The sequence below is a fragment of the Papaver somniferum genome, chromosome 10 (assembly GCF_003573695.1).
Source record: "Papaver somniferum cultivar HN1 chromosome 10, ASM357369v1, whole genome shotgun sequence".
Taxonomy (NCBI): domain Eukaryota; kingdom Viridiplantae; phylum Streptophyta; class Magnoliopsida; order Ranunculales; family Papaveraceae; genus Papaver; species Papaver somniferum.
The window spans coordinates 113,178,251-113,199,063 of NC_039367.1; the positions used below are offsets into that span (position 1 = coordinate 113,178,251).

Here is a 20,813-nt window from a genome sequence, read left to right on the forward strand (position 1 = left end):
CTTTGTGATTTCAGCATTTAGAGGTGTATTATCCAGGGAGGGAGAAGGAAAATGAGCTCCACTTAAAATGATGGTATGACACATTAGGTGGGTGCAATTTTTAATTATTATGTATGAATAAGTTAAAAGTCAAAATAGAAATGTACTTCGATATTGGAATTATGTACACTTATGATCAAATTAGAATCTTCCTTAACTGCTTCTGTTTTACTTAATAGTTTTCATACTGGTATGGCACTAATTATTAGAGATTTTACAGGGAGGTTAGTGGAGGCCTGGACTTTGGTAGAAAGGACTAGAGATGTTGCTTAAGCTGAATTAATGGCGGTGTTAAAAGCTCTGCAGTGGATTCTCCAGTTGCGAGTTCAGAATGTCATTGTGGAGGGAGACAACAAAGAAGTCATGGAAAGCATAAATGGCCATATTATCACCACCAGATGGGAAGACAGTAATATCATCAGAGAGTGTTTGCATTTAGTTAAATGTTTAGCTAATGTTCAGGTTTGCTTTAAAAGTAGGAAATGTAACCAAGTAGCAAACTCACTTTCTAAGTATGCTAGGGGCAATAATTGTGCTAGAAAATGGAGTTCTGAACTCCCGGTGTCCGTCATGTCTAGGTTAGAAGTTGCAAAAGAGTTCTGTAACGCTTAACTTGGTTTGCTCTGAGCTTTAATGAAATTTCTGTTGGTTTTCTTTCAAAAGAAAAAAAAAAATCTTCCTTAATTAGAATCTACCAAATGGATACTTGGTAGGAAGGTGTACATAATTCAGGTTGGATCGTATGATTTCCCTTATTATAGTGAGACTTTAGTTTCCTTAAGAAACGGGTTTGATATAATTTTTTGTGTATGACTTTTTCATGTTCTTTAACAGGCTACCTCCTCCACATTTTCACCTTTTGGTGATTATATGGCATATATAGGATATGTTCCTGATTATGGCAGGACAATGACTACAAAATGAATAAAAAAGTGTTGCATGTGCCATGATTTAAGATTAGGGATGTGGATGATCCTCAGAGCCTGCTAGCTAAAGGAACTATCAGTCCAGTCGAACGAAAAAGATATAAAATTGATAAAAGTAAGCTATAGGATTGTATCATGAGCGAGCAGGGGTTGATGTTTTTCACTCTATGGACATGTAAAGGATTTAGAAGAAGTACACACACACATGATATAGGAATTCATAGAATACTTAGAACAAACTTACGAAATAAGCGTGAACAACATCTAGACTCCGTGGAGGATACATCTGTGCAAAGACATTGGAATGGTGTGAAAGAGGATTTTCAAAGTCATTAACGGTTCAAAGATCTGTACATTATGTTTTGGATGTAAGGATAATATAATCTTTGGATTGTTATTTGATATAATTAGTTTGCATGATAGATTGATAATCAACCCCTTTTTCTGTGCTTGCTTCAACAAGTTTTGTTTGGACCGACACTGGCAGGTGGATTTGCTAATCTTAGCTTCAGTGGGAAGAATGCTCAAGTTGGGGTGGTTTTTTATGTTATTCACTTTGGCAATGATTGTCATCTTTTTTTATAAGAACCAAGTGGCCAATTTGTACGAGATCTTACAACTTAATTTTTATGCTTAGGTTTTTGCTTCTTTTTTTTTTCTTGATTCATGTGTTTTAGTTTTCTTTTTTATGGAATAATTTTGTTTATTAGCCTCTTGAAGCATGTTGTTACTTATAGTTTTGGAAGGGATTATTTAAATGTTATGGGTATAAATTTTACACTACAAAATTATTATGTGATTCTAAAAATGATGACGTTGTTATCTTTAAAGTTAGGCATGTAATCCGGATGTGTTGTATTGCTCATGAAGTGCATGTTTGTTAGTTACTTTTTCCACTTTGATACATCAATCTCCCACCTTGACTATTTTGCAATACAGTTGGTGTGGCTGGGTGAGGCAAACCACGCGAGGAAATTAAGACATATGACATATACTTGGTTCTTATATAAATATGGTCATCACAAATAGTCAAATAGGAAGATCTATTTATATACTATAGTCTTTTTGTTTAATAAATGCCGACGAGTTGTGTATAATTGCAAATAATTATAGGAACATAAAGTTTGATTATACAATCCAAAATTTATGGAGTCAATTTCTATTTAATTACTTTAGCATCTGCCGATAAAATAATATTACATGAATTTGGGTTTATCATATCAAATTTCAATCAAAAAATTTAATGCATTTGACCACGAGCGCGGGGCGAAGCCCCGCTACACTAAATTAGCTGATCCCACCATCCCCGGTGTGTAGCACGGGTTACATATCTGATACTCCATATTGGTCGGTAGGGTTAATAAAATTCAAGCCTTCGAATTAGCTGCAAACAAAATGCCATATATAGCAGATGCAAAAAAATCTACAAAAATCTTTGTCAAAAAAACGAAAAAAAAAAGAAAAAGAAAATCTTCGAAAAAATCCAGGAATTTCCATATAAAAAAAACGACCGAAGTAAATTTTTATGAGATTCTTTAAATCGACAGTAATGCTAAATTTAACAATAACAAAATGGAAAGTAGCAATCACGATCTTTGGAGATATTCTTATGTAGACTAAAAATAAATTTTATTTTTGGCCAGTTGGATATACTTTGCTAATAAATCTTGAAACTGCTAGAAAAATATTCATCCATATTTAGATTACGCTATATATAATTATTGATTCGATAAATTTAGTGAAAATTTGGTCTAAGAATCTAAAAACTTCCAAAAATAAAAAAGAATTTCGATTCTTTTCAATCTATGCTTATATTATGCCATCTTTAGTGACTCTTTCATTGGCAGTTAGAATTAAACTAAAATCGAGCTACTTTTAAATATTTTCCTTAATACATTAATATATTTTGTCCAAAATTCTAAGATTTTTAAAATGAAAAAAAAAATCAATCTATATTTATATTATGCCATGTTTAGCGATTCTTTCATTGGCAGTTAATGCCAAATATAGCAAAATTGTTCAATGCAAAAAGAAAAGAAATCGTGGAGGCTAGGTTATTGAGATATATATAAACTATGCAAGGCCATTGGATATGCACGTCTGTTATGATCGCATATAGTCAATCAATTTCGCACATCAGTGGGTGGGACGGAACACCATAAGACAATGGATGTCCAAGAACTATGCACGTCTGTTATGTGGTGGAGTTTCTGTAGGCTCAATGTTTCAATCAACCTAAACACCCAATTACATTTCTCACATCACGTCGAGAGTTGCGTTAACCTCCCCTTCCATTGGCTAGTCAACGGAACTCTCGCTCCTGATTGGCCGAAATCAAAGTTCCCCAAAATTTTGTGGCCGTTAATTTTTGATTAAATGGGTTCGATCTAACGCTCTTGATTGTTTGAAATTTTAGCAGAATTCTTACACCAAGATTACGTAATTAAAATTAAATCAAAGCCGTCAGATTTTATGATACTCAATTAATTGAAAAACAACGATTTGTGCAAGAAAATATTGTGACGCATATTTAGTTTTGAATATTTCAACCACACTTGGAAGATTCAGTATTCGTAAAATCTATGTATTTGCAACTTTTTCCTTATATAAAGTTTTTAAACTTTTTTGATCTAATTTATTTCCCTTGATAAACAGTTAATATTGGAGATTTTTTTTTCTATTTTCTCTAGGATTTTAATCGAGATACTTCTGTATATATTCAATATATATTAGGAAACAAATCTAAGACTTTTAACCGAATGCAGATACTTTCCATTCCTATTGAGAATGATTTTCGTTTTAAGATTTTATGCTAAATTTAGGCGAACTATTGCTGAGAGTTTTCGTAATGATCAAGTTCCCTATGTCCATATAAAGGATGCAAAACTACATACTTGCACATTCAATGGGTGGGAAGGAAGGGAAATCATTCAATGTCTGCGAATGAAATCAACAATGCTGGTGGAGATTGGTGACCACAGCCAAGATATGTTGTAATAAAGCTTTTTCATAACCAAGGTATGAGATTTTTGATATCTTTGTTCGGTAATAACTTCAGAAAGCCTCCTTTACGATATAATATAATTAGTTATACGCATAAGCTGAAAGAGCTTGCCTTTGTTGGCAAATCAAATTTTGAAGGTTATTGGTAGAACGAGAAGAATGACGGGATTGATGTGGAAAATCATCTTTACTCATCCTGATGAGGTACAGTATGAAATTGGTTATTGCATTATTGGTATTATTTTAGGTATTTGTACGTGTTCAATACTGTTTTAAATTTTTCTTGCTGATTGAGATGATGGTTGAGTTGGTAAGTTTGGATCTCAGATTCCAAAACGTTATATTTTAAGTATATGAGCATATGCATTCATACTTAAGTTTCATGTTATGATAGCGATAATCTTATAGCTGACGCATGTTTCGATTGACGGTAGTTCTGTGCACCACAACAAACTGGTACGATATTCTAGTGTTTCAGTTTTGTTATCAATTGTTATTTATTGGACATTCATTCGTTTTCTTACCATTTTTATGGGATGGTTTAGTCAGATTTTCATTGGGGTCAAACCTTTTGATTTTTATTTTAACTTTGTTGATTAAGAATGGCAACTGTTAATCTAACATAGAGTGTGAACTGTTAAGTACTAAAAATGCATCCAATATAAAAAAAATAGATGAATGGGATTTCAATTTAACATTAATTTTTATGCTTATGCAATTACATTGAAGTTCAATTCTTTTAACGTGAAAGTCATGTGCTTCTTATCGCAACTCAACACCAGTTAGAGGGCACAATCAAAAGAAAGAATTGGAGAATCAAGTGAGCAAGTATCAATGCCAATTGAAGAACGGGTAAGTATGATTTAATACATTGGCGATGATCCTTTGTAGCTATATAGAGAAGTAAGATCTTCTTATCGGATGCAGATGGCAAGAAAATTCCATGGACATAATCTTAGGAATTGAATACAAGGACACAACTGTAGTACAACGGTTATTGCGTCAATTATTTCCATTGGAAAAACTAGCACCGGAGGTAAAAAAATTTCTTTATCCCGCGCTATAAGATGAATCTTTTAAACCACAGATCTGTGGCGCAATGGTAGCGCATATGACTTCACGTCAGGTCCGATCGCTGGTATTTAACCGTGTTCTGTAGATGAGTGAAGTCTTATTTTCTGGTTTGGTTGGGACTCTCACTGTTTAGATTGTTATATGACTATTTTTCAAATCAGCTATTGTATATTCTCACGATATTGAGAAACAAGCTGGATTTTGCATTAGAGAGATTGCCTGCTACTTTTGCTGCCTGCCTAAACTGAGAAAGCTCAGGAAGACGTAAGCAATGCCAAGTTTACAGATGTTTCTTTTGTGGAAGATATGCTAGTGTACAGTCTGTACTGGAGGGAGAATTGGAACTCTAAACGGGGACGAATACCATTCGACGACAGATAAAACAAGAAGAATAAAAAAACTCGATGATGTGTATGTGCAAGATTCTGAATTCTTCAAGAGAAATTTTTTATTTTAGGTCGATCATCTTTGAGATGACCTGAATACGCTTTATCATAATACATAATTGAATTTATTTAAGAAAATTAGGTTAATTTAGCAGGTATTTAAAATATTTGTTTATAAAGCACCTACCGAGTAGCTTAAATTACAGTAGTTACTTTTCCAGTGTTGTTTCTCTTCTTCGTATTAAAAATATTAGATGAGCTCTCCCGCTATATGAAACATTGTTAAGTTTCTGTACAAAGAAAAATTTAATGTAATGATATCATCTTTCATAATTTCTTCCCTTCAATGATTCAAATGATATGATGTGGCAGATTTCATTGCTTATGGATAAAGTACAAAAGACGTTTTTGGTATTAATTCTTTTAGTTAGTTTCTTATCAGACCCGGTTATATGGGTAATTCCTTTTTGTTTTCAAACCTGAAGGATTTTTGGAAAGAAAAGGATGGTAGATATCAACTTTCCGGCAAAGAAGGTTACCATCTATAAGCAATAAAAAAGGCACGTCTGGAAGGGTCTTGGAAGGTATCATAGATATGTATTACAACATGCCAGTTACATAGATAAATTCACCCATGATCTGACTTCGAAAAGCCAATTACTCAATTTTTATCGTAGATGGATTAACATTTTATTCTTTTTTCCTTAATTTTTTTCTGAAGAAAAAGAATGCAACAACAGTGTGCTAACTGCGTACTTTGTCGGTAGATAACTCAATTACTCAAAAACTATAATGGACTGAACTATTTCAATGAGTAGTTTATCTCAACTGATGAATATGATTCCTTAATTGATCCATTAGCAGGTTATTTTCCAACTCCACAGAGAATTTAGGTAATGCAAGACATAGTGATAGTTCAATCAAGCACCGGAATACATAACACATATTGGAGAATCTGAGTTGGTCCATAATGCCAAAAGGCTTCATATGTTGAGGCCAAGGGTAAATGAAAACGAAGTGATTAATTAGACACTTTTCGTCAACTTTAAGAGGTTACTTTCCCCATGGGGGAAGTTAAAATAGCGATTTTATATGTTTTTCATTTGTGCGCGGAGTTTCCCTAAGATGAGAGGATGAAAGAAGATAATAGAATTACGAATGTGATGACATCTAGCATTCCCAAAACACTTCGATAATGGGGGAGTCAGGAAGCCTGCGCAGAATGAACATGTGGGATTGTGTGGTTTAACCTAGGAAAAATAGGAGAACCAAGAACCTGAAATAAATTATTACTGGTGAAATATTAAGCTACCAACTTATGTCCTTCCCTTCCTTTATTCTTTCGTATCTATCATACTTTTAATAGAATGTTTTGGAGACCCATTTCAAGCATATCTTATTTAACGGAGTACAACTACTTTCTACATTTTTTACTAAAAAAATAATATGAGTAAGATACTACCATGATATTTTACAGAAAATGACAGGAGCAAGATATTACAACGACAGGTTGTAATATATGGCATATATATATGAGGAAGGTGTACATAATTAAGGTTGGATCGTATGATTTCCCTTATTATAGTGAGACTTTAGTTTCCTTAAGAAACGGGTTTGATATAATTTTTTATGTATGACTTTTTCATGTTCCTGATTATGGCGGGACAATGAACACCTACAAGCTGAATAAAAAAGTGTTGCATGTTCCATGATTTGAGATTAGGTATGTGGATGATCCTCATAGCCTGCTAACTAAAGGAACCATCACTCCAGTCGAACGAAAAAGATATAAAATTGATAAAAGTAAGTTATATGATTGTATCAAGAGCGAGCAGGGGTTGTTGTTTTTCACTCTATGGACATGTAAAGGATTTAGAAGCAGTACACACACATGATATAGTAATTCATAGAATACTTAGAACAAACTTACGAAATAAGCGTGAACAACATCTAGACTCCGTGGAGGATACATCTGTGCAAAGACATTGGAATGGCGTGAAAGAGGATTTTCAAAGTCATTAACGGTTCAAAGATCTGTACATTATGTTTTGGATGTAAGGATAATATAATATTTGGATTGTTATTTGATATAATTAGTTTAAATGATAGATTGATAATCACCCCCTTTTTCTATGCTTGCTTCAACAAGTTTTGCTTGGACCGACACTGACAGGCGCATTTGCTAGTCTTAGCTTCAGTGGGAAGAATGCTCAATTTGGGGTGGTTTTTTATGTTACTCACTTTGGCTATGATTGTCATATTTTATTTATAAGAACCAAGTGGCCAATTTGTACGAGATCTTACAACTTAATTTTTATGCTTAGGTTTTTGCTTTTTTTTTTTTTCTTGATTCATGTGTTTTAGTTTTCTTTTTTATGGAATAATTTTGTTTATTAGCCTCTTGGAGAATGTTGTTACTTATAGTTTTAGAAGGGGTTATTTAAATGTAATGGGTATAAATTTTACACTACAAAATTATTATGCGATTCTAAAAATGGTGATGTTGTTATCTTTAAAGTTAGGAATGTAATCCGGATGTGTTGTATTGCTCATGAAGTGCATGTTTGTTAGTTACTTTTTCCACTTTGATACATCAATCTCCCACCTTGACTATTTTGCAATACAGTTGGTGTGGCTTGGTGAGGCTAACCACCCGTGGAAATTAAGACATATGACGTATACTTGGTTCTTATATAAATATGGTTATCCCAAATAGTCAAATAGGCAGATCTATTTATATACTATAGTCTATTTGTTTAATAAATGCCGACGAGTTGTGTATAATTGCAAATAATTGTAGGAACATAAAGTTTAATTATACTATCCAAAATTTATGAAGTCAATTTCAATTTAATTACTTTAATATTTGCGGTAAAATAATACTACATGAATTTGGGTTTATCATACCAAATCTCAATCAAAAAATCTAATACATTTGACCACGGGCGCGGGGCGAATCCCCGCTACAATAAATTAGCTGATCCCACCATCCCCGGTGTGTAGCACAGGTTACATATCTAATACTCCATATTAGTCGGTAGGGTTAATAAAATTCAGGCCTTCGGATTAGCTGCAAACAAAATGCCATATATAGCGGATGCAAAAAAATCTACAAAAATCTTTGGCAAAAAAACGAAAAAAAGAAGAAAGAAAATCTTCGAAAAAATCCAGGAATTTTCATATTAAAAAAACGACCGAAATAAATTTTTATGAGATTCTTTAATCGGCAGTAATGCTAAATTTAACAATAACAAAATGTAAAATGCTATCAAGATCTTTGGAGACATTTTTGTGCAGATTAAAAATAAATTTTATTTTTGACCAGTTGGATATACTTTGCTAATAAATCTTAAAACTGCTAGAAAAAATATTCATCCATATTTAGATTACGCTGTATATAGTTGTTGATTCGATAAATTCGGTGAAAAATTGGTCTAAGAATCTAAAAACTGCCAAACATAAAAAATCGATTCTTTTTAATCTATGCTTATATTATGCCATCTTTAGTGATTCTTTCATAGGCAGTTATAATTAAATTAAAACCGAGCTACTTTTAAATATTTTCCTTAATACATTAATATATTTTGTCAAAAATTCTAAGAACTTCCAAAATGAAAAAAAAAATCAATTTATATTTATATTATGCCATGTTTAACGATTCTTTCATTGGCAGTTAATGCCAAATATAGCAAAATTGTTCAATGCAAAAAGAAAATAATTCGTGGAGGCTAGGTTTTTGATGATCGTGGAGTCTAGGTTACTGAGATATATATAAACTATGCAAGGTTATTGGATTTGCACCTCTGTTATGATCGCATATAGTCAATCAATTTCGCACATCCAGTGGGTGGGACGGAACACCATAAGACAATGGATGTCCAAGAACAAGGTTGGTAGCACTTTGTGTTGGAGTTTCTGTAGGCTCAATGTTTTAATATAAGGTTGGTAGGACTTTGTGTTGTTTTGCTCTCCTTCAATTTTTCTTTCTTCAATATGGAATTTTGTTGCCTGATATGTGTGTCAATTGTTTGTTTTGCAGGTATCCTAAACAGATTTTTTCTAAAAACTTTGAATTGTAATTTTTCAGTTTTTCTTTTAGTGTTTTCACTTTTTAATTTGGTTTGGGATTTGAATTTGGTGCTAGTGGTGCATTTATAGGATTTGATATGAAGGAAAAAAGAAGATTAGGAAGAAGAAAAATAACTCTGATTCAAACGAAGAAGAAGGGAAAGATGTTACTTATGTGAGTATAAGAAGTATTAAGAACATTTAATGAAATCAAGATTGTTTTGATTAGATTTTTAAACTTAAGATGTTGAAGGAACTATTAAGAAAAGGTACAGGAGAATGGGGTTGGTGCCATATAACTTTCCCTCTCAGATGGGAAGTTATAAGATCAGAAAAAACCTAAGGTTCTTTGAATAAAACTTTATAGGATTTTCTAATGATTTGGGGTATGGATCTAACTTCAATATTAACGACCAGGAATCTTCTAATTGGTGCAGTTGCGGGATCAGTTGTACAAAGTGGGTCATTTGTATTCTTTAGAATATACCCGCACAAAGCTCATTCAACTTTCGGTGATAGAGGAGTATGCCAAAGCTCTAACAAATGGACCTAATATTTTAGTATGTCAACTTTTTGACTAATTTTTTTTTTGTAAGTTGGATGTTATGAATGAATGATAATTGAGTTGGATTTTTATCATTTATCAATGCACATCGATTTCTTGATTTTTGTTGAACATGCATGCCTTACATTTTGGTTGAGTTCGATTTTTAGCTTAATCGTCTTTTTATCTGTTCGAACAATCTTATTTTTGTGCTATGATTGATCATAATAACTTCATTTTTGTTCACATGATTTTTAGCTAAGAGTCGGGAAGGTAGTAAGCAGGTATGTGCTATTGTTTCTTTGTTATTTCTAAATATAATGGGACATAGATAAACTACCAACTGTGACTTATCAGGATGAACTGGGAAGTTGATGAGTGGTCTAATGATTAGAAAATGAGCTCCCTTACTCACTCAAAATTGTTTAATCACTGATTCACCGTTACTACTTGATTGGCTTCCACTTGAGAAGATTTGGTAGGGAACTAGGAGATGGCAAGTTTTTAGTCAACAACCATTACTCCATTAGTGTAGCTGAAGGGATGTCTGTGTTTTTCCGTTATCTATATCTAATGACAAGTTTGCTGCCAGTGTGCATATTAACAGATACTTACAAACTGAATTTATCTCTAGCAGAATCACCACATTATCCACTGGCAAAAGAGGCGCGCCAACTGATGAGAAGGTTTGAAAAATCTCAAAGACTTGGTTGTGCTGTCTCTATGGTTAGTGCATAATTTTTTTCGTGTTTGTTGTGCATAAATGTTTTAATGTACAGTCAAGGGAGATCAAGTTTGAATGTACACAACCAGTACTTCCATCTGCTTTTTTATGCGTACCAGTACTTCCATCTGCTTTTTTTATGCAACGGCTACGTTCTCTCACCTATGGTTCTATTGTATTTGAGCCTTCGTTCAAATAGGTTCAACTTTCGAAGAGTTATTATCAAAATCAGAATTCGAGCCTTCTGGCCTTCAAATAGGTTCACCTTTTGGAAGAGTTATTATCAATATCAGATTTTGAGCCTTCTAGCCTTCAAATAGGTTCAACTTTCGAAGAGTTGTTTGCAAAAGAACCTCCTTTGTGTTCATATGATGTGTTGCGATGTGATTTATATGCTTTTAAATTATATAGTGCAGTTACTGTCAATGTCAATGGGATCAACTGTTGTAACTTACACAGTTAGTGTCAATGGGATAACTACATGATCACTTTATGGGACCGATGTTAATTGTATCATGTGAGACATTATGGTAATTTTTCATTGTCATGTTGCTGCATTTTATTTTATTTTAGAAAATGATTATGTTGCTGCCTTTTTTATTTTTGGAAAATGATTTTAGCCAACTTCAAATTCAGTTTACGGGGGTCAGGCGCTAAGCACCATGGCAGCAGTTTTGTCGCTTATTAAGAGGGGATAGTCATAGTAGAAAAACTAATAATACACTCTATGAACAGTTTGATCATTGTTTCTGTTTTTAAAAGGTTATCACCTTTGGAAAATACCGGGCTTGCGGTTGTAATATCACTGGCAAAGGTGGAGAAACCCATAGGGTTGCTCTCATAGAGAATTTGACCACCCAACTACGTAATTCCATGCTAGAAAAATGATGGGGTTACTCGAGTAATAATAACACTCATGTAAAAGGTTCGCCTTGCTAAGAGACGGAAGTCCAAAGAGACAACTTGAAACTGAATAATAACCATATTAATGTAAGACATCAAATATCATATTTTTAGTTTGATCTACCTACAACGTTTGAATTTTCTTTTCCAGCTTGATTGCAATTTCAACAAAATTTTAGATATAGCAATATAGCAAAAGTTTGGTTTATGCTTTTAGTCGTCATTGTCAAGGGTGTACAATGCAAAAAATAAGAAAAATTAATTTTGGCAGCTGGTATTTTAAAATTTCACTCATATTCTTATTTTGTCAAATGCAAAAAATAAGAAAAATTATAAAAAAAATAAATAATGAAGTTTAAAAGAAATAAAACTAATTTCATTCTTTTTTTATTCTTAAAAAAAACTACACGTGCAACAGTTTTTTATTGATTTATTTATTTTATCATTCTACGCATGTACTTTAAAATTCTGCGTATATCATAGTTTGATTATTAAAGGGTATCAAAATCAAGAGTTTTATAAAGATGTTCTAATGCATCTGGACAAGCCCCGCCACACCAGATCAACAATTTTTACTGGACCCTGATGACCTTGATGTTGTTTCAGAACACAGTGATGATGTCCCGTTAGATGCATTGTTTGGTATGTTAATGAAGTATGTTTCAGTTTGGTTTGCTTACTATCTTTCATATGAATTTTAAATTTGTTTCTGATTAGGGTTTTCGCAATTTGATGTTTTAGTAATTATTTTCTTTACTAATTAGGTATGAACTTGAATTTCGATTTTTGGTTTTTGAATGTAATTTTAGTTTGTAGCTTTATATTTTGGCCATTTGTTTTGATTTGATTTTTTTTAGTAATTAAACATTAGTGGAGAAAGTCAGACATCTGCTTCACCACCAACAACTTTTATTATTTCAAGACTGGATAACCTTAATCTTGATCAAGAAGTAAGTAGGCATCCTCCACCTCTTTATTATGGGTCGCTTACTTACCGATTCGTAAGCTATTTTTGATCACTATTGATTATTAACTTATTTGTCTTTCGTAGGATCTTTGTGTTGTTATGTCTTTAGTTTGTATTGTTTGTTGATTATTTTGGATCATGGTTTTTCAGAACACTATAACTTAATTAGTTAATTTACCATGTTTAAATCATGGGTCCTTCAACATTTTGAGTTTTTATGGATTTTTAATCAATTTTGAGTTTACGTTGGAATTTGTTGTATTCAAATGATTACCAGAAATAAATCTAGCCTGGCTCTCCGAGTGACGTGCATGATTATCTGTATTTAAGTGTACACTGATGTTTATGGTGTTGCTGGATATATTTTAGACGATCATTTGAGCTTAAGAAAAATGTCCCAGCTTCGGAATGTTGCGGTTCTCAGCTATGATTATTTTTTAATATTTGTAATGCCGTTGTTAGTAAGAGAAAAACATTAATTGGTTGTTAGCAAGATGTGATATTTGTTGGTGATGTGTTGTTCTTCCAGTTTTACGCTAAATAAATCACATGGTCTTGACAGGTAAGCTCTGGTAACTACTGATTGGATAATCTGCTTTTAAATACCACAATTGCCTTCACAGTCCTCATAACTAATGTTTGAGCACGTAACCGATATTGGAAGGCCAAACCTTAACCATCACATCAGTTCTCTAACATGTTATCTGTTCTTCCAGGCAAACCTTTAAGGTGTTATTTGCAACCTTGGCTCCAATGGTAGAGCACATGATTTTCACCCATGTGTTTTGGGTTCGACTCCTACAGACTACAAATGACATAAAACTTATGTGGTTAATCTAATATATATAGGTGGTATATTCTTAATCATACGTCTATTAAATTAGTAATCCAATTAGTTAGTAATCCATTGCAACAATTATGTAGGTTATGCATATTGTTTTTATATTTTTATGAATTAATTTATGGTGCGATCGCATAATTTTGTTACTTATTAAGTCCTAGAGCCAACAAAACCAAATGATGAGTGTGATTGGAAGGGTTTTCATGACGATTATGTATAATAGGTTATCATGTAATTCTTTGTTTTCCAGGTACGTGTCTACGTATCAAATAATGACATGGTTGGACATATGGGTAACGTAGAGGCAATTGTTGTCGCTTGCAAGGATGTCTATCAAGATGTTGAGGTGATATTTTTTAGTTATTCACTTTCTTCATATACTATGTGGAATGTACCAGTCATTAGTTATGCATTCGTCATATTGTCATATTTCGTCATATTTCTTTGACGTGTGTGATTAAGGTCTCACCATGTTTGATTTTTGAATTGTCAATTATGTTGTCAATCTTCCAGTGTTACTGTATATACTTGATTAAGATTTTGAGTATATGGCTTTACCGTACATATACTAATAGAATAACTCCTAGTGCCACAGAGATTCAAATCCTGCAAATAAGGTATTACCCAAATATTATGTTCTGCACTAATACGCTTCTATAAAAAAAATCCACTTTTTACCCATCAACTATATTCGACAAAAAAATACATAGAATAACCCCAGGAAAGGGATTGGGATTGAAAATCTTGGACGGAGCTAAGCATATCGAAGTCTGGTTTTGACTATGAATTTATAGTTAGTATATTTTTCTTATGAGAGGTGTTAAGTATTATTTATTTTCCTCAATCAGGTCAAGGTGTTACATAAATAAGTGTTAAGTACTGTTTATTTTCTTCAATCAGGTCAAGGTGTTACATGATTCTAGATTTCTACTTGATGCATGGAAATGTGGATTCTGGTTGTGGCATCCAAAGTTTTGTACTAATAAAGCTCTCTGTTCCGTAGTAGCAATTCTTATATATAAGTCTTGGATAAAGAATTCTCTGTATGGGTATATGAAATATGAATAAAATGTTGTTATCCTCATGTTATCTTTTTCCTTGAGTAATTGGAACTGGATAGTTCTCTTCTCATGATGAGCTTGCCACTGTCGAGTTACTCTCTCTCTACAAGACAGTGAGTTACAATTCAACCATACAAATGCAATGCATGACAAGATTCCTTCCAAAATTATAGATAAGTTGCATCTGTTTGTATAAGACCATTATAATGTGAACTCATATACGACATTATATTTGTTGCTGACGTACATAATTTATTTGATGTGTTATTTTATTAGATGTCTACCGGGGACTTCAAGCCCTATAAGCTCATTCATAAAAAAAACAACGATGGGAACAGATGCCTCTATGGTGAACCTCATGTGAAAATATTAATTCTAACCGAATTAGTTTAGTCCTTATATATCTAATTTCTCATCAGAGCGATTAGATGTATGGATACTAACCCAAGTTCAGTCAGATCACTTACGCCGCCAGTTATATTGCTATCGAGTATTGTAATGCAATAGGTATGCTAATTTCAGCGACTCGACAGAGCGCAATAAGATTTTTTTGCTTCTAAGTCTGTTGAAAACATCGATTGAGGGAAAATCATTTATGGATTTCAGAAGTACGAAATTTGAAGAGTTGTGCAAGGATTATCGATGAAGGAAAAATCTGAAAAAGAATTTCCTTCTTTCTCTGTGTTTGAATCTTTTAAATAGTCATTTATGCTCATTTCAGCAACCTTGACTGAGTGCAATAATATTTTGTTGCATCTAAGTCTGTTGGAAACATCGATGAAGGAAATATCTGAAAAATAATTTCCTACTTTTTCCGTGTTTGAATCTTTAAATAGCCATTTTGATTTTCGACTAATTTTGTATTTTGTAGTGTTTATGACATACTGCAACAATATAGTACTGCGATATAAATAGATTGATTACGGAACATGGTAATTTTCTTGGGCATCTCGAGTAGCGGTTATAAAGGCATAAGAATGGTTTGCATCATACTTAGCCCTTACAATGTTAATCTCAATGGCACGTACACTTCGTACTTTATTTATTTTGGATTCCAATCAGATGCTTTTTGTTTATCATGTAGATCCATAAAATTTAGAAGATCTTAGGTTCTTTGTAATTCTCATGTATGGTGTGCAGTCACTGTGCACGGTAGTTAATAGGTTGGTGATGGATCGACCAACAACATTTGATACTCCTTTCCAGCTTGGATATAGTTCAAATAAAGATTTGGTTGATGCTTTTAGTTTCCATTGTAAAGTGTACAGAGTTGACATATATAGAATAAATGTTCTATGATTTAAGCATTTTTGATACAAAATTCTTTGGTAGGTAACTTAAATTTTATACTTGCATTTTTTAGGGGCGATTCTGAAAGAATTAGGGGCGACTTTTTTATTCCCATCAATTGGGTTGGTTTATGGGGTGTCGTAATTGTTAGAAAAATACCTAAATGCTCTTCTAAAATCGGTAGTTAAAAATTGGTCTTAGCAACTGATTATTACTTTGTTCCTTTCTTTATTGCTTTGTGCTACTATCACAATCAGTAGATAATAAACATGACAAAACTACCGATTGTGAAAGTAGAGAAACTCGAAGTTTTATTTGTTTTGAAAAATTGAATGGGGCTACTGTCACAATCGGTAGAAAATGAACATCACTGTACTACCAATTGTGAAAGTTGAGAAATTTTAAATTTCATTAGTTTTGAAGAAATTGAATTGGGGGCTACTACCACAATCGGTAGATAATGAGATGGTTAAGAAACTACCGATTGTGAAAATAGAAAAACTCAAAATTCCATTGGTTTTTGAAAAATTTGATTTGGGCCTACTACCACAATCGGTAGATAATGAACATCATGAAACTACCGATTAGAGAGTCGGTAGATAATAAACATCACGAAACTACCGATTGTGAAAATAGAGAAATTCAAAATTTCATTGGTTTTTTTGAAAATTTGAATTTGGGGCTAGTAACACAATCGGTAGATTATGAACATCATAAAACTACCGATTATGTTTGTGTAGAGAATTTAAAAATTTAAAGATTTTAGCAAAATTCAATTTTGAGGTTACATTTTAATCGGGAAGTTAAATGAACTTCATTTAGTACCGATTATGTTAGTTTATTTACTACCGATTGTAAGCGGAAGTTAAATAAACTTCATTTTCTACCGATTATGCTTGTGTAGAGAATTTGAAAATTTAAGGATTTTGGAACAATCCAATTTTTGGGCTACATTGTAATCGGAAGCCAATTAAATGTCATTTTCTACCGATTATAGGTATATTTTGGCTCGGTAGTTTACAACCGATAGATATGGTACTCCATTATCTACTGATTCTAGATTGTTAATGGCATTCAAACTAAAAAAAAAAAAATCCTCTATATAACAAATTTCTCCCCATTATAAATTTAGCTACCGATTATTAAGGGTAGATACGCCATTATGAAAATCGGGGGATAAAGGTGGGTTGATTTTAGGTTTTGGTGATCCTATTTTGTTTTATTAGTCGCCACTAATTCTTTCAGGGTCGCCCCTAAAAATGCCAGGAATTTTATTCATACTTTTACCACGTGTAAGCCTTATTAGACCATACACATAACATACATAGTTTGATTGCTAAAAAAAAATACGTATTTTTTTTTAATTTTTTTTTAATAGTTTTTGCTAAGAAAAATACCTCAATTAAAAACCAAGGAATTACAGATGTTCGGTGAGGAAGTAAGGGATAGACCCATACCATTCACCATTGACTCTATTTGTTATACCATGTTTGGCTGCAATATCATCCAAATAAGTAAAAATTCTATTAAAGAATTCAAATATACTAAACTTAAAGATTTTAAAACTGACTTACAGTCAGTCAAGATTGACATATTATACCATCAAAGCTGGTTATTATTGGATTCAAACAGTCTATAACTACTTTAGCATCACTGATGAAACATGCATTTTTCTTTCCTTTCTCTCGAGTCCAAATTGCAGCTTTTCAAGACTGACATATTATACCAGCACCCCAAATCAACAGTTCCCACTGGACTCAGTGCGTAGCACGGATTACATACTAGCTTCCAGAAATAACTTATGCAATAGCTTCCATAGTAAATGAAGTTCTCTGTATTGTAAAGAAACTGGAGAATCAAAAATTATACTCTTAGCTATGTGCAGACATGATCGGTTTGATCTTCATGCATACGACAAGTATATATAAAGAACAATGAATGATTTATCTTTTGCCTACGAGAAAGTAAAAGGATCACTGTCTAATATTCCTGTAAGAAATAAGAATTCTCAAAATGATAAATGATAATTATTATGGTAGTGCCCATCAAATCAAGGATGGACTAGGATAACATTTGTTCGATAATGAAAAAAGGAAGCATCATATCGACGCCATAATATTTCCAAATAAAATTGTTTGTGATTATTTCTATTCGATTATAAGTTTTGTATTTATGATGAACACTACCGCTACTTGGAGCTTGGAATTAATAGAATGATGGGTTATTATGAAGAGGATTAGAAGGGTTCTCCATGGATGTTGAATACATTTCCAATGACATGTATAAGCACTCAAATCTGTTGGTCTTTATGGTTCAATTCATGGTCGATTTTGAATATGCGATATGATAGTTTTAGTTAATAAAACCTAAATTCATTTTGATCGGTCTATATTGTGAAAAGAAATATTGAGACCGATGATTGTTTTTTGGTTCGGTCGTGTGAAAGTTTTATAGTCTCTATGTGTTAATTGTCTGACAAATGTGTTATTACTGTGATTGTATGCATATAAATGAATAAGAAATTCCATAAACGAATAAATTACAGATAGTTCAATTAAATCTGGGAACTGACGTAGCTTAAGTTTTTTCTCAGCAACCAAAGTATCAATTTCAAACAAGAATGGGAATTGGTCTCCAGGAAGAAGGTTGGTCCAATAATTCCAACAGTTGAGAAAAAAGCAGGATGTGCAAACTCCTCAAGAACAACAGTCCAACTAAAATTTTGAATCGCACGCACATCAAGTTTATATCACAAGTATGTGTAGAAGAAAAAAAGAACAAAAGAATGGAGATCTTTGAACAAGGGACCTCGCAATATCTGAAGTAGAGAACTTGAAGCTTAAAAGTAACTTTTTGACTTCTTGAAAGAAGTCAGTTTGGGTATAGAACTCAGATCAACTTCTAGAAGAAAAAATACCGTAACTTTTTGCGAAGCAAAATTTTTTTGCTTATGATTCTGCTTCTGTATCCAAAGACGTTATAATTGGGCATTTGGATGTACACTGAGAAATAACTTTTCAATTTCTAGAAATCAGCTTGTGGATATTTTTTTTAAATGACTTCTAGAAGCTAAAAAAAATGTTATTTCTCCTGACTTATAGAACTGACTTCTCGTATTCAAACATGATGTAACGACAACTTAGTTTGTATGAATTCCAAAGCTTACTACAGTAGCACTTCTATCGTTGAAGCGTAAAGCTCTAGTACTCGCGTAGTATTCTTAAAAAGCCAAGTGCCGATGTCCTAACGTGTAGCAAATGCTAGAACCTATCTGATGCATGCATAATATGTTTGAGACCAATTATAACAAGAATCGAGAGAACAACTAATATATAAATTCAACGTAGATGAAGAAAGCATACTGATAGATTAATATAAAACTCTTATGATCCTTAACCTTCGTGTATTTCAGGAAAACAAATCTCACGTGGAATCCAGAAATAGGTAAACACGTCATAACTTGCTGCTCCAAATTTAACGACCACATGGAGCCGAATGCATTAACATGTGGATCTATGCCATCATTCAAGATAAGAATAAAAGTATTTCAGTTAAATGTATATTTAAAACTGTCTCCAATGATGTAAAGTAATCACAATGTTTAAGATAAGCACAATCTTCGGAGAGAAAAAAAATCAGAATGCAATCTGTTAAAAAATAATTTTGTTTTACTGAAAAACGGGGCAGATTGCATAGAAGAAATATTAACTGCAGTTGGGGAAATCAATGCTCATTAAATTCAAACTCGATAAAAGATACTTCATATATCTCACTCTAAAAGCACGTGACATATTTCATTGTGATAATGTTTTGGAGAAAGCATATCTATTAAAAAAAAACGAACGGGTAAGTACAACTTCTGACAGAGAACAATTCCGTACACCTACTAAGAACGACCTGGTAAAAAAATAAAAGATGACACAATAGAAAATGACGATGACATGCCAACGTTGATCGAACTGGATCAACATGATGATGATATGGACGAGATTATGGAGAAGGATCATGACATGCCACCGTTGGTTGCGATAGATGAAGAATGCAATGAAGTGTGTACTTATTAATAGTGATTATAGATAGCATGAGCATTTTTTTTTAGGCACACCTCTTTTGAAACATATTATTATTCTCCGGCAGTATTTTTTATTTTATTTTAATCAAGTATGGCACAATAGAAAACGACGATGACATGCCAACGTTGATCGAACTGGATGAACATGATGATGATATGGACGAGATTATGGAGAAGGATTATGACATGCCACCATTGTTTGTGATAGATGAAGAATGCAATTAAGTGTTTACTTATTAATAGAGATCATAGATAGCATGGGCATTTGTTTTTAGGAAAACCGCTTTTGAAACATATTATTATTCGCTGGAAATATATTATTTATTTTTTTTAAATCGTGGCAATTTTAAACTAAATGGATGTGAATCTTATAATTAACAGTGCCATCATGGGGTTCTTAATTTCTTGGGGACCAGTGTATAAGACCTATTAAGCTGTAGCAGGAAACTACGCTTAAGAAGCTGTTCAAACACCACCAACAAACATGTAATGTTGGCAAGGTCATAAGCAAAACTGGACTCAACATAGTACTGTTACATTAATCGACTTCTAAATCTAGACATAAATAAAGGTATCTCTGCAGTAGTCCTGCATGCACACTTCTAGCATTTTACATTTCTTTTTGTTTTGTATTAAAAATTGCATTTCACAAATTTACATGTGATTTATATATCTTCCAAAACTTTTACAGATAAAATCATTGGATAGGGCAATTTGTTAATAAAAAACAGGTTGGACAGAAAAAAAAACGTGTAATTATGTTTAATTGCAAACAAAATTGTAATTACGTTTAATTGTAATTATGTTAATACAAAATTGCAAATGTCCGTAAGCAAATTAAATCCAAAATCTATGGAGTCAATTTCTTTTTAATTATTTTAATATCTGCCTATAAAATTGATACATGAATTCAGG

At 32.6% G+C, this 20,813-nt stretch overlaps 1 long non-coding RNA gene across 1 annotated transcript; it reads left to right on the top strand.

Annotated features, from left to right (window-relative positions):
• The first annotated feature begins 9,083 nt into the window (after positions 1-9,083).
• On the top strand, positions 9,084-11,253 carry LOC113316987. Its single transcript, XR_003343166.1, has 3 exons — positions 9,084-9,369; positions 9,573-9,671; positions 9,914-11,253. It is a non-coding gene; the product is annotated as an uncharacterized LOC113316987 (long non-coding RNA).
• Positions 11,254-20,813: the final 9,560 nt, after the last annotated feature.